General features: G+C 39.6%; 1 non-coding gene across 1 annotated transcript; it reads right to left on the bottom strand.

Annotated features, from left to right (window-relative positions):
- Nucleotides 1–680: 680 nt before the first annotated feature.
- On the bottom strand, nt 681–787 carry LOC133780887 (small nucleolar RNA R71). The gene has a single exon (XR_009869695.1). It is a non-coding gene; the product is annotated as a small nucleolar RNA R71 (small nucleolar RNA).
- Between the last annotated feature and the right edge of the window lie 9,766 nt (nt 788–10,553).

Genomic DNA, 10,553 nt, shown 5'->3' with positions numbered 1-10,553 from the left:
TACCCTCCAACCTTTTCTAAGAACCTCGGGGAGTTCTAGAAAAGCTCTTGGGCCTAAAGTGGTACCTTGGCAGCCTTTCCAATTGGCTTGGGAACATTTTGGTGTATACTTATTACATTATTACACATTTGCGCTTATAATACTTACAAAATAAAAAAAAAATTATGCCACGAAACAGAGACTCACTAGGGAGATTTGTGAGACAACAAGTAGAAACTTTAGAAAACTCTCCTAGTTCGTCGTTTTCTTCCATTCATTCAAACACTCCCGATTCACCGAGACTTCCTGAACCACCCACGATGGCTCATCAAGATGAAGTCCAACCAAGAACGCTACAAGATTATTTACATCCTACGCGTACAGCCACACCTTCATGCATAATGTATCCCAACAATATGCCGAATTTCGATTTCAAACCCGGCATGATTAACCTCTTACCAACCTTCCATGGGTTGGAAAATGAGAGTCCGTACGTGCATATACGGCAATTCGAAGAGGTGGTGGCTACATTCAACAACCGAGCTTATGTCACCAACATTGTGAGATTGAAATTCTTTCCTTTCTCACTCAAAGACAAAGCAAAAAGTTGGTTGTATTCCTTAAGGCCTAGATCTATCGAAACATGGGATGAAATGACAAAAGCATTCTTTGCCAAATATTTCCCGCCCCATAAGACTAGCAGCCTTAAGAGGAAAATCTCTACCTTCATCCAGAAAGACCATGAAACTTTCCATCAGGTTTGGGAGAGGTTTAGAGATTTGATAAATCAATGCCCACATCATGGATACGAAAGCTGCCGTCTGATCAGCTATTTCTATGAAGGTCTCACAACCGGACAAAGACAATTCGTACAAATGATGTGCAATGGCGAATTCCTTCAAAAAGATCCTGATGAAGCTTTCGAGTACCTTGAAGATCTTGCTGAAAAATCCTACACATGGAATGGACCGAGTCCTATGGACAAGCCACGATAAACTGGAATCTACCAATTAAGGGAAGATGACAACGTCAAAAGCCAAATTGAAACATTGAGACAACAATTCGAGGCTTTCAAATCTCAAGAAGGTAGAGGAATCCACATGGCTACAAAGGTAGAGACACGAGATCCATGCTTCATCTGTGGAGGAACGGAACATCAACCGCAAGAGTGCCCAACTCTTAGTGAGTTAAGAGGAGGAAATGAGGAACAATGCAATGCTTTAGGGGATTACAAGAAACCTTATAACCCTTTCTCAAACACTTACAATCCCGGTTGGCGCAACCATCCAAATTTCAGCTGGAAGGATTTAAACCAAGCATCTGGGAGCCAATGGAGGTCTGAGCGACAACAATCGCCAAAAGCATACATTGCTCCTCAAAATATCATGCAGTCAAGTAATTCTCTTGAGAATACTTTGCAAATGCTTGCGCAAACTCAAATAGCCTCAACTCAAGAGCTCAAATCTTGTTTCACACAAATGGTAGAGGAAATGAAGGACATGAAAATCCAAATGACAAAGCTAAACACTACTTTGGCGATTCAGGAGCATGGGAGACTTCCCGCTCAACCTTTAATCCATCAAAAAGGGAAACACATGGGACAAACCTCCTCCTCTGTAGATACAAATTTCAAAGAGGTTAATGCCATCACTACTCGAAGTGGTCAAAGTACGGTTTCACCGTTAACTAAGACATCGAGTACGTCAATGCCCGCTCCAAATGATGATGTGCCAATAAGCATTCCAGTAAAGGCACCCTTTCCTCAAGCTTTGAAATCCACTGGAAAGGTACTGGAAAATCATGGTGAAATCCTAGACCTTTTAACACAAGTGAAGATCAACTTGCCATTGTTGCTTGTGATCAAACAAGTGCCGGCTTATGCCAAGGTTATCAAGGATTTGTGCACCGTTAAAAGAAAGCACCATGTCAAGAAAACTGCATTCTTGGCAGAACAAGCTAGCGCGGTAATTGACTGCAAGACATTGCCTAAGTACAAAGATCCTGGTTGTCCCACCATCTCATGTCAAATTGGGGAGCAGGAATTTGGTCAAGCACTTCTAGACTTAGGAGCAAGTGTAAATCTCATGCCATATTCAATATACTTGCAATTAGGTCTAGGAGAACTGAAGCCCACATCTGTGGTACTACAACTGGCTGATCGATCAGTTAAGAAACCTCGGGGAATAGTAGAAGACGTTCTGATTCAAATTGAAAAATTCTATTACCCTGTTGATTTTCTCATCTTGGACACTCAATCTGAAGTGAGTATAGAGTCCAAAATTCCCATCATTCTCGGTAGACCTTTCCTCGCAACAGCAAATGCACTCATTAACTATAGGAATGGTCTCATGAAAATCTCTTTCGGGAACATGACTCTAGAAGTGAATGTTTTCCACATCGGCAAACAACCACCTGACAACGATGAGTGTTTTCAATCCTATTTGATCGATACACTTATTTCGGAAGAGGTCGAATTGAAATACACGTCTAATCATTTTAATCACCCTTTGTTGTTTTGGAGCTCGTGGTTCGAGTTCGTAGGGAGAGCCGCCTCCAGTCTTGAGCTCATTCACGTATCTCTTTTGGGCATTTCCGCCCGAACTTGCGTTATGAGGTCCCCCCCGAGATGGTTATTACATCCTCTCAATAAATCGGAGGGGGTTGCTCGTCCTCCGGAGCTCGGGAGTTATTGTTCTGGGCAGGTTGTGTAGCTGCTGCCTTTTGGCTTGCCAAAGCTTGATTGGGATTTCGGTTCCTGACGTACTGTCCGAAATATCCCCTCGAGATCAAACCTTTGATCTCGTCTTTCTGTTGTCGACATTCATCGGTTGTGTGTCTGATATCTCTATGGAATCTACAGTATTTATTTGTGTCCCTTTTTGCCTTCTAGTTCTCATGGGGCTAGGCCGCCTGAACGGGACCTGGTTTTCATTGGCCAGGTAAATATTCTCTCGAGTCTCATTGAGCTCGGTATGCACTTTGTATACGGAGAAATATTTGTCCCACTTCTTCTTCTTCCCTCCATCAGCTTCTAGGTTATTCCCTTTGTTTTTCTTTCGTTTAGAAGGGTTATCCCCGAGGGGGTTTTGAAGTTGATGGGGCGGTCGAGGCAAAGTTTACATTTGTTGTTGTAGTTATGGGCTGAGAGGTCATGTTCAGTGCTAACCTCGCCTTTTCTACATTGACAAACCTCTGGGTCCTCCGATTAAACTCGGTTAGCGACCTGATAGGTTTCCTTTGCAAATCTTCCCAAAGGGGACTTCCAGGCAGAATACCCACTCTAATAGCCTTCAGGTGACCGCTATTGTCGACATCCCGAGCTTGGGCCACTTTTAGGTTAAACCTCGTGAGGTAACTCTTTAATGACTCATTTTGTTGTTGTCAGACATTGGTTAAGGCCGAGGCCTTGGGCATGATGCCAATCATAGCCTTAAATTGCTTCTGAAAGTCTCTAGATAATTAATCCCATAACGAGATTGAATGCCTTTTAAAACTTCTCAAACTAGTTTTTTGCTGGTCCTGTAAGTGTGGCTGGGAACAACATACATCTGAGCTAGTAGCCAACATTGTTGGCTCGCATGATGGTGTTGAAGGTACTCAGATGACTATACGGGTCTGAGTTTCCATCAAATGGTGGGACATGGGGTGTTCTAAATCCCTGAGGAAACAGAGTGCTAGAGATATGCGGGGCAAAAGGCTCCAGCTCCTCATCGGACTCTTCTGCCCTATCCTTGCCACGCTCGTTTTGCAGAAGCCTGAATTGCGGAAATACATCAAAACATAATTCAAAAGACTTAAGAATAACGTCATCCTCGATCGTCACACAATCCATTCAATTCATTCATCCTCAACACACAAGCCAAGTTGCCATGAATCTTTCCGCCTTCCATATTCATTTTCCTGCATCAAGCTAAAAATAAAGGAATGAGCCAAATGCCCAGAAAAGAAAATCTACTAACAACATATATCATAAATCATAACATAAGACTATATCATAAACATATACTATAATACATATGACAATAAAAACATATATCATATAGAACTACAATATTAATGGTCATTAACTCATTAACATGGCATGTGATAAAACCCTCTAGGTCCTCTGTCTACTAATCGAGGTAGGTTAGATCACATGGTAGTATATGATAGCCCATCTAGGTCCTCTTTCTACTAATCGAGGTAGGGTAAATCATAACTCTAAACCATGAAAATGATAAAAATTCTTGGGGTTTGCGGTCTAAGCAACTATAAGCCCCAAGTGACATAAAAAATATTGGGATTTGCTATCTAAGCAACTATAAGCCTCGGGTGACTACAAAACATATTTATATATATACATACCATAGCATAAAACATATCATAACATAATCATATAAACACATAAAATCTATCCTAGTTTCCTTACCACAAACCGGGATATGGAGACAAGAACGGGATTTGGAACACTCCTAAAACCAACAGCATGAATGGTGAGTTTCTAAAGAAAAAGGGATAAAAAGAGAACTAAACCATCAAAGAAGAAACTTACTGAAAAGAACCTTAAGTGTCAAGAAACTTAAATACCTAATCAAGAATCATAAACAGTAGTTAGGATCTGAAAGAAAATAAAAGAAAACTAAAGAACTATGAAAATTGAACTTAAGGATAAGAATACCTTGAATGATCTTATGAATTGATCTAAACCTCGATACCGAAATCTCACTATATCTCACTTCCCAAGTGTTTAGAAAAGCTTAGGCTAATAAAGCTTTTAACCCAAAACCCAAGTGTTTCTCTCTATAATAACCTCAGCAACTTGGAGGCTTTGAACAATACTTGAAGAATGAAGAAAATGGCTGAGTACTAGGTCCTATTTACAGAGTTCAAGAGTTAAACTAATCCCTTTTAATTTTAATAAATAAATGAATATAAAATGAAAAAGATTTGAATTTTCGTTCAACAGATGCCCAGAACTCGGTCAAAATCGTTCAAAGGCAGGTCTAAGTGGTTAAGGCTACTTTTAAAATTAAAACCACAAACTTTCAAAAAAATTGCACCAGGGGCGATATATCGCCTACCCTGGGCGATATATCGCCTAGACCATTTTTTCAAGCCCCGTTCGATCGTTCGTGCGAAGTCGACATATTTTCCGTATCTTCCGTAGGTGATATATCGGCCCCTATAGCTGCTATATATCATCATACATTGATATATCAAACACATATTTGCACTTTTTCAGCATATTTTGAATTGATTAAACAGCTTGGATTGAGTCAAAATGTGATCCTAACAGCTGCTGGAAGGTTTTAGAGCTTCTAGATCTTTATTTTATTTAAACTATTCATCAAAATACTTAAATCCTTAATAAACATGATTATGACAAGTGTCACATTCTTAATAGTTCTATCTAAACCTTAGGTTATAATAAATAATATTTCTAGAACTAGCAATATTAATCACACCTTATGTTATAATTAATATTTCTAAACTATAGGTTAAACTTATAAAATCCATAATTGTTGTTATGAGTTTCCAACTAAGTCCCGGCTTGAACCAAAATCCACGGAATCTAACATACTACAAACTACTACTAACTACTACTACCATCTAGCTAAGTAAAAATTATGGGACACTACAATTCTCCCCTACTTAAAAGAATTTCGTCCTCGAAATTTACTTACCAAATAATTCCGGATACCGTGCAAATATGTCTTCCTCCAACTCCCACATAGCCTCCCTTTCAGAACTATTACTCCATAGGACCTTGACTATCGGAATACTCTTAGACTGTAATTCCTTCATCCCTCTATCTAGGATGCTAACCGATCATTCCTCGTAACTCAAGTCTTTCTGGAGTGCTATCGTATCGTACTTGAGGACATGGGATGGGTCGGACACATATCTATGCAACATCGAGATGTGGAACACATTATGGCTATCTTCTAGAGCTGGCGGTAGGGCTAATCTATATGCAACTGTTCCCACCTTGTCCAATATCTCAAAAGGATCTATAAACCAGGGACTAAGCTTGCCTTTCTTCCCAAACCGCTTTACACCTTTCATAGGAGATATCTTTAAGAAGACTTGATCTCCAACTTTTAATTCTGCATCACGCCGCTTGGCATCCGCATAACTTTTATGACGGTTCTGAGCAGTGAGCATACGCTTTCTAATTAGTGTTACTTCTTCCTGAGCTTCTCTAACAGCTTCGGGTCCAAGAAGTTGCCTTTCTCCTACCTCGTCCCAATGTAATGGTGATTGACACCTTCCATAAAGTAACTCATAGGGTGTCATCCCGATCGTTGACTGGTAGCTATTGTTGTAGGAGAACTCTATCAGTGGCAAGTACTTACTCCATGATCCTCCGAAGTCCAGTACATAAGCGCGCAACATATCCTCTAAAATCTGTATGGTACACTCAGACTAACCGCCGGTCTTAGGATGAAATGTCATACTAAGACTTAACTTGGTACCCATGGCTTGCTGCAAGTTTCCCCAAAATCTCGATGTAAACATCGATCCTCTATCTGATACTATGGTGTTAGGGATTCCATGCAGTCGTACTATTTCTTGGATATAAACATCTACGTACTGATCTACTGTGTATGTAGTCTTGATAGGCAGGAAGTAAGCTGACTTGGTTAGTCTATCTACTACAACCCAAGCTGAGTCGTGCTGCTTATTTGTTCGTGGTAGTCCTGTCACAAAGTCCATGGCTATGTCTTCCCACTTCCATTCTGGAGTACTAAGCGGTTACAATAAGCCTGCAGGGTGCTAATGTTCTGCTTTCACTTGCTGGCATACTAAGCATTTAGACACATATTATGCAACGTCTTTCTTCATTCCTGGCCACCAATACAATGCCTTAAGGTCGTGAGTCATCTTGGTCGACCCTGGGTGAACTGATTATGGGGTATTGTGCGCTTCTTCTGATCCTTTGGCACGCATACGCGATCCTTATATCTCAAGAACCCCTGTCTTGATAAAGAGAAATATGTGGCCTTGCCTTCTTTGATTGCAGCTATGTGAGATACTAATGTGTCATCATGCCCTTGCCTGATCCGTATATCTTCTAACAGACTTGAATGGATGGACTAGTTAGCCAGTTTTCCAATGAATACTTTTATTCAGGCATTGATCAGTTCTTGCTGAAGCGGCTTTTCTATTCTGAATATTGCTGCTAGATTCCCATAACTCTTTCTGCTTAGCGCATCAGCAATTACGTTTGCTTTTCCCGGGTGGTATAGGATTTCGCAGTCATAATCCTTTACTAGTTCTAACCACCTACACTGCCTCATGTTGAGCTCCTTTTGCGTGAAGAAACACTTTAAGCTCTTGTGGTCCCTATAATCTCACATCATTCTCCATAAAGATAATGGCGCCAGATTTTCAATGCGAAGACCACCACTACCAACTCCATGTCATGCGTTGGACAGCGTTGCTTATATTGCTTCAGCTGCCTTGAGGTGTAGGTTATCACTTTTTCATTCTGCATCAGCACACAACCCAAACCTTGCTTCGACGCGTCACAATACACTACAAACTTGTCGTTGGGTGTTAGTACACAAAGTACTGGTGCTGAGCATAACTTATCCTTAAGCAACTTGAAGCTCTCTTCACATCTATCTGTCCAGTTGAACTTCTGCTGTTTCCGGGTCAGGTTGGTAAACGGAGTGGTTATCTTAGAAAAGCCTTCTACAAACCTCTGATAATAGCCTACTAGCCCGAGAAAACTTCTAACCTCTGACGCATTCTTAGGTCTTGCCCAATCCTTCACAGCCTCTACCTGAGCTGGGTCTACTGCAACTCTGTCCTTGGATACTATGTGGCCGAGGAACGCTACTTGCGAAAGCCAAAATTTTCACTTCTTGAACTTGGCGTAAAGTTGATGCTCCTTCAGTCGCAACATGGTCATTCTTAAATGTTCCTTGTGCTCGACTTCGTCCTTGGAGTACACCAAAATGTCGTCGGTGAACACTACGATGAATTTGTCCAAGTAATCCTTGAAGACCCGATTCATTAAATCCATAAATTCGGCTTGAGTGTTGGTAAGACCAAAAGACATAACTAAAAACTTGTAATGTCCATATCGAGTTCTAAAAGCTGTCTTGGAAATACCTACTTCCCGTACTTTGAGCTGGTGATACCTAGACCGTAGATCAATCTTTGAAAACACGGTCGCTCCTCGGAGTTGATAAAACAAGTCGTCGATCCGGGGTAGCGGGTACTTATTCTTAATTGTCACCTTATTCAGCTCGCGGTAATCGATGCACATCTGCATGCTTCCGTCCTTCTTCTTCACAAATAGAACTGGGGCTCCCCATGGTTAATGGCTTGGTCTAATGAAACCCAAGTCTAAGAGTTCTTCTAACTACGTCTTCAACTCCTTGGAGTTCGGCAGGTGCCATCCAGTATGGTGCCTTTGAGATATGCTCAGTCCCCGGTACTAGTTCGATTATGAAGTCAATTTCCCGAGTCTGCGACAACCCTGGTAAGTCGTCAGGAAATACTTCTGGGAATTCTTTTATAATGCGGACGTCTTGTAATGACCCAACTACTCTAGACTTTGGACCATTAATGACTACTATACATAGACACTAACTTTTAATAAAACTTACAAGTGAAATAATCATAACTTCATTAAAAACTTGTAAAACAAATGTTAAACTACATAAAATTTAAAGTAGGATATGGGATCCCATTGTTTTTAAAATAAAAACATAAATAATTTTAAATAAATGGGTTACATAATAAAGTGCGAAAAATACATATAAAATTTAAAGAGACTTCATCCTCGAATCGAACGCTCGGTCCATCGATTCCATCCCGCCTCAATACACATCCCCAAAGCTTCCAAGAACTTTTCCTGCCACCAAAGCTATTTTCCTGCACATATAAACATAAAGGAGTAAGCCTAATGCCCAGCAAGGAATATCTAACACATAAATCATATACATAATATTTGTATCAACATATACTAAAACATATCATAACATATGTCACACATACTATAATGGCCATTATTACTTGGGGTCCTATAAACTAAACAAGTCATATGCCCATTAGATTTGTGGGGCTTGCTAGCTAAGCAAGTCATATTCCCATAAATTTATTGGGGCTTGTTAGTTGTACAGGTCATATGCCTAAGTCTACAAACATACATAACACACAAATCATAAGTTAACATAACACATAAATCATAAGATAACATATGGCATAACACATAATATCCTATCCTATTTTCCTTACCAAAAGTATACCGGGATATGAGAACATATTTGGGACTTTGGAACACTCCTATAAACCATCAAAGAAAAGTGAGTATACTAAAGAGAAAGAGATGAAAAGAATGGACGAACTATACCATCAAGAATATACTTACCAAAAACCTTATGTTCAAGATCTTAGATTTCCTATCCAAAAATAAAGAATAAAGTTAGGGTGTTGAGTAGAAAACTATAAGAACTTAAGGAAAACAATACCAAAATGAACTACAGTTTTGAATACCTTGAATGCTTCTATGAACGATCTAAACCTTGAACCGAAAAGTGCTATAAACCTTACTTCCCAAGTGTTTGGTAAGCTTATAATGATTAAGCTTATAATCCCCAACCCAAGTGTTTACACTCTCAAAAATAACCTAGCAGCTTGCAGCCTCTGAACTTAGCTTGATGAATGAATAAATGGCTGGGTACTAGGTCCTATTTATAGAGTTCAAGAATGAAAAGATCTTCATTTAACTTGAATAAAATAATGGCTTTTTAAGTGAAAAATATTTGAATTATCATTCAGCAGAGGTTGAAGACTCGGTCAGAAAGATGCTGGACTTATCAAGAGGTTAAAGATTAAGAAGAGAATGTTTTCAAAAACATTCAAAAATATACCAAAGGAGCCGATATATCGCCCCTTGTAGGCGATATATCGCCTGGGCCACCATGCCCGAGGCTCGTCGAGGTGATCGTGCGAAGTTACGTGTTTTTCGTATCCCCGTACTGCGATATATCGCCCCCTATAGCTGCGATATATCGGCATACCCTGAACATTTAAACACGAAATTGCACAATTTCAGCTTAATTTGAATTGAGTAAACAGCCTTGACTAAGTCCTCTAACATTTTCAAAGCTGCTGACAGACCCTAGGATATTCAAATATTACTCTTAATAAAATTATTCCTCAAAAATACTTAATTATCATTAAACATACACATGACAAGTGTTACTTTCTTATTGGGTCTATCTAAACCTTACAATATAATAAATATCACCACCAATATCAGTCATATTAATCAAACCTTAGGTTAAAATTAATATTCTTAAACTATAGGTTAAACTTAGAAAATCTACAAGTGTTACTATGAGTGTCCAATTAAATCCCGGTCTGAACCAAAGTCCACAGTCATAAGAATACTACTACAATTACTATTATACTACTATCTAACTAGCTAAGTAAAGTTCTTGGACTCTACACGTCTCCAACCTTTAGTGGTGTTTCTTTTGCCACATCTGTGACGCTGGCTAAGAATGCGTGACATCCTTTTTCTATCATCCTCTGAGCTTTGAGAGATGAAATCAAAGTTGTTCGTAGTCCTGAAA

Source organism: Humulus lupulus, chromosome 5, assembly GCF_963169125.1.
Source record: "Humulus lupulus chromosome 5, drHumLupu1.1, whole genome shotgun sequence".
In the NCBI taxonomy this organism is placed as follows: Eukaryota; Viridiplantae; Streptophyta; class Magnoliopsida; order Rosales; family Cannabaceae; genus Humulus; species Humulus lupulus.
Note: the sequence above shows the minus strand (reverse complement) of the source record. Positions and strands in the feature narration are given on the sequence as shown.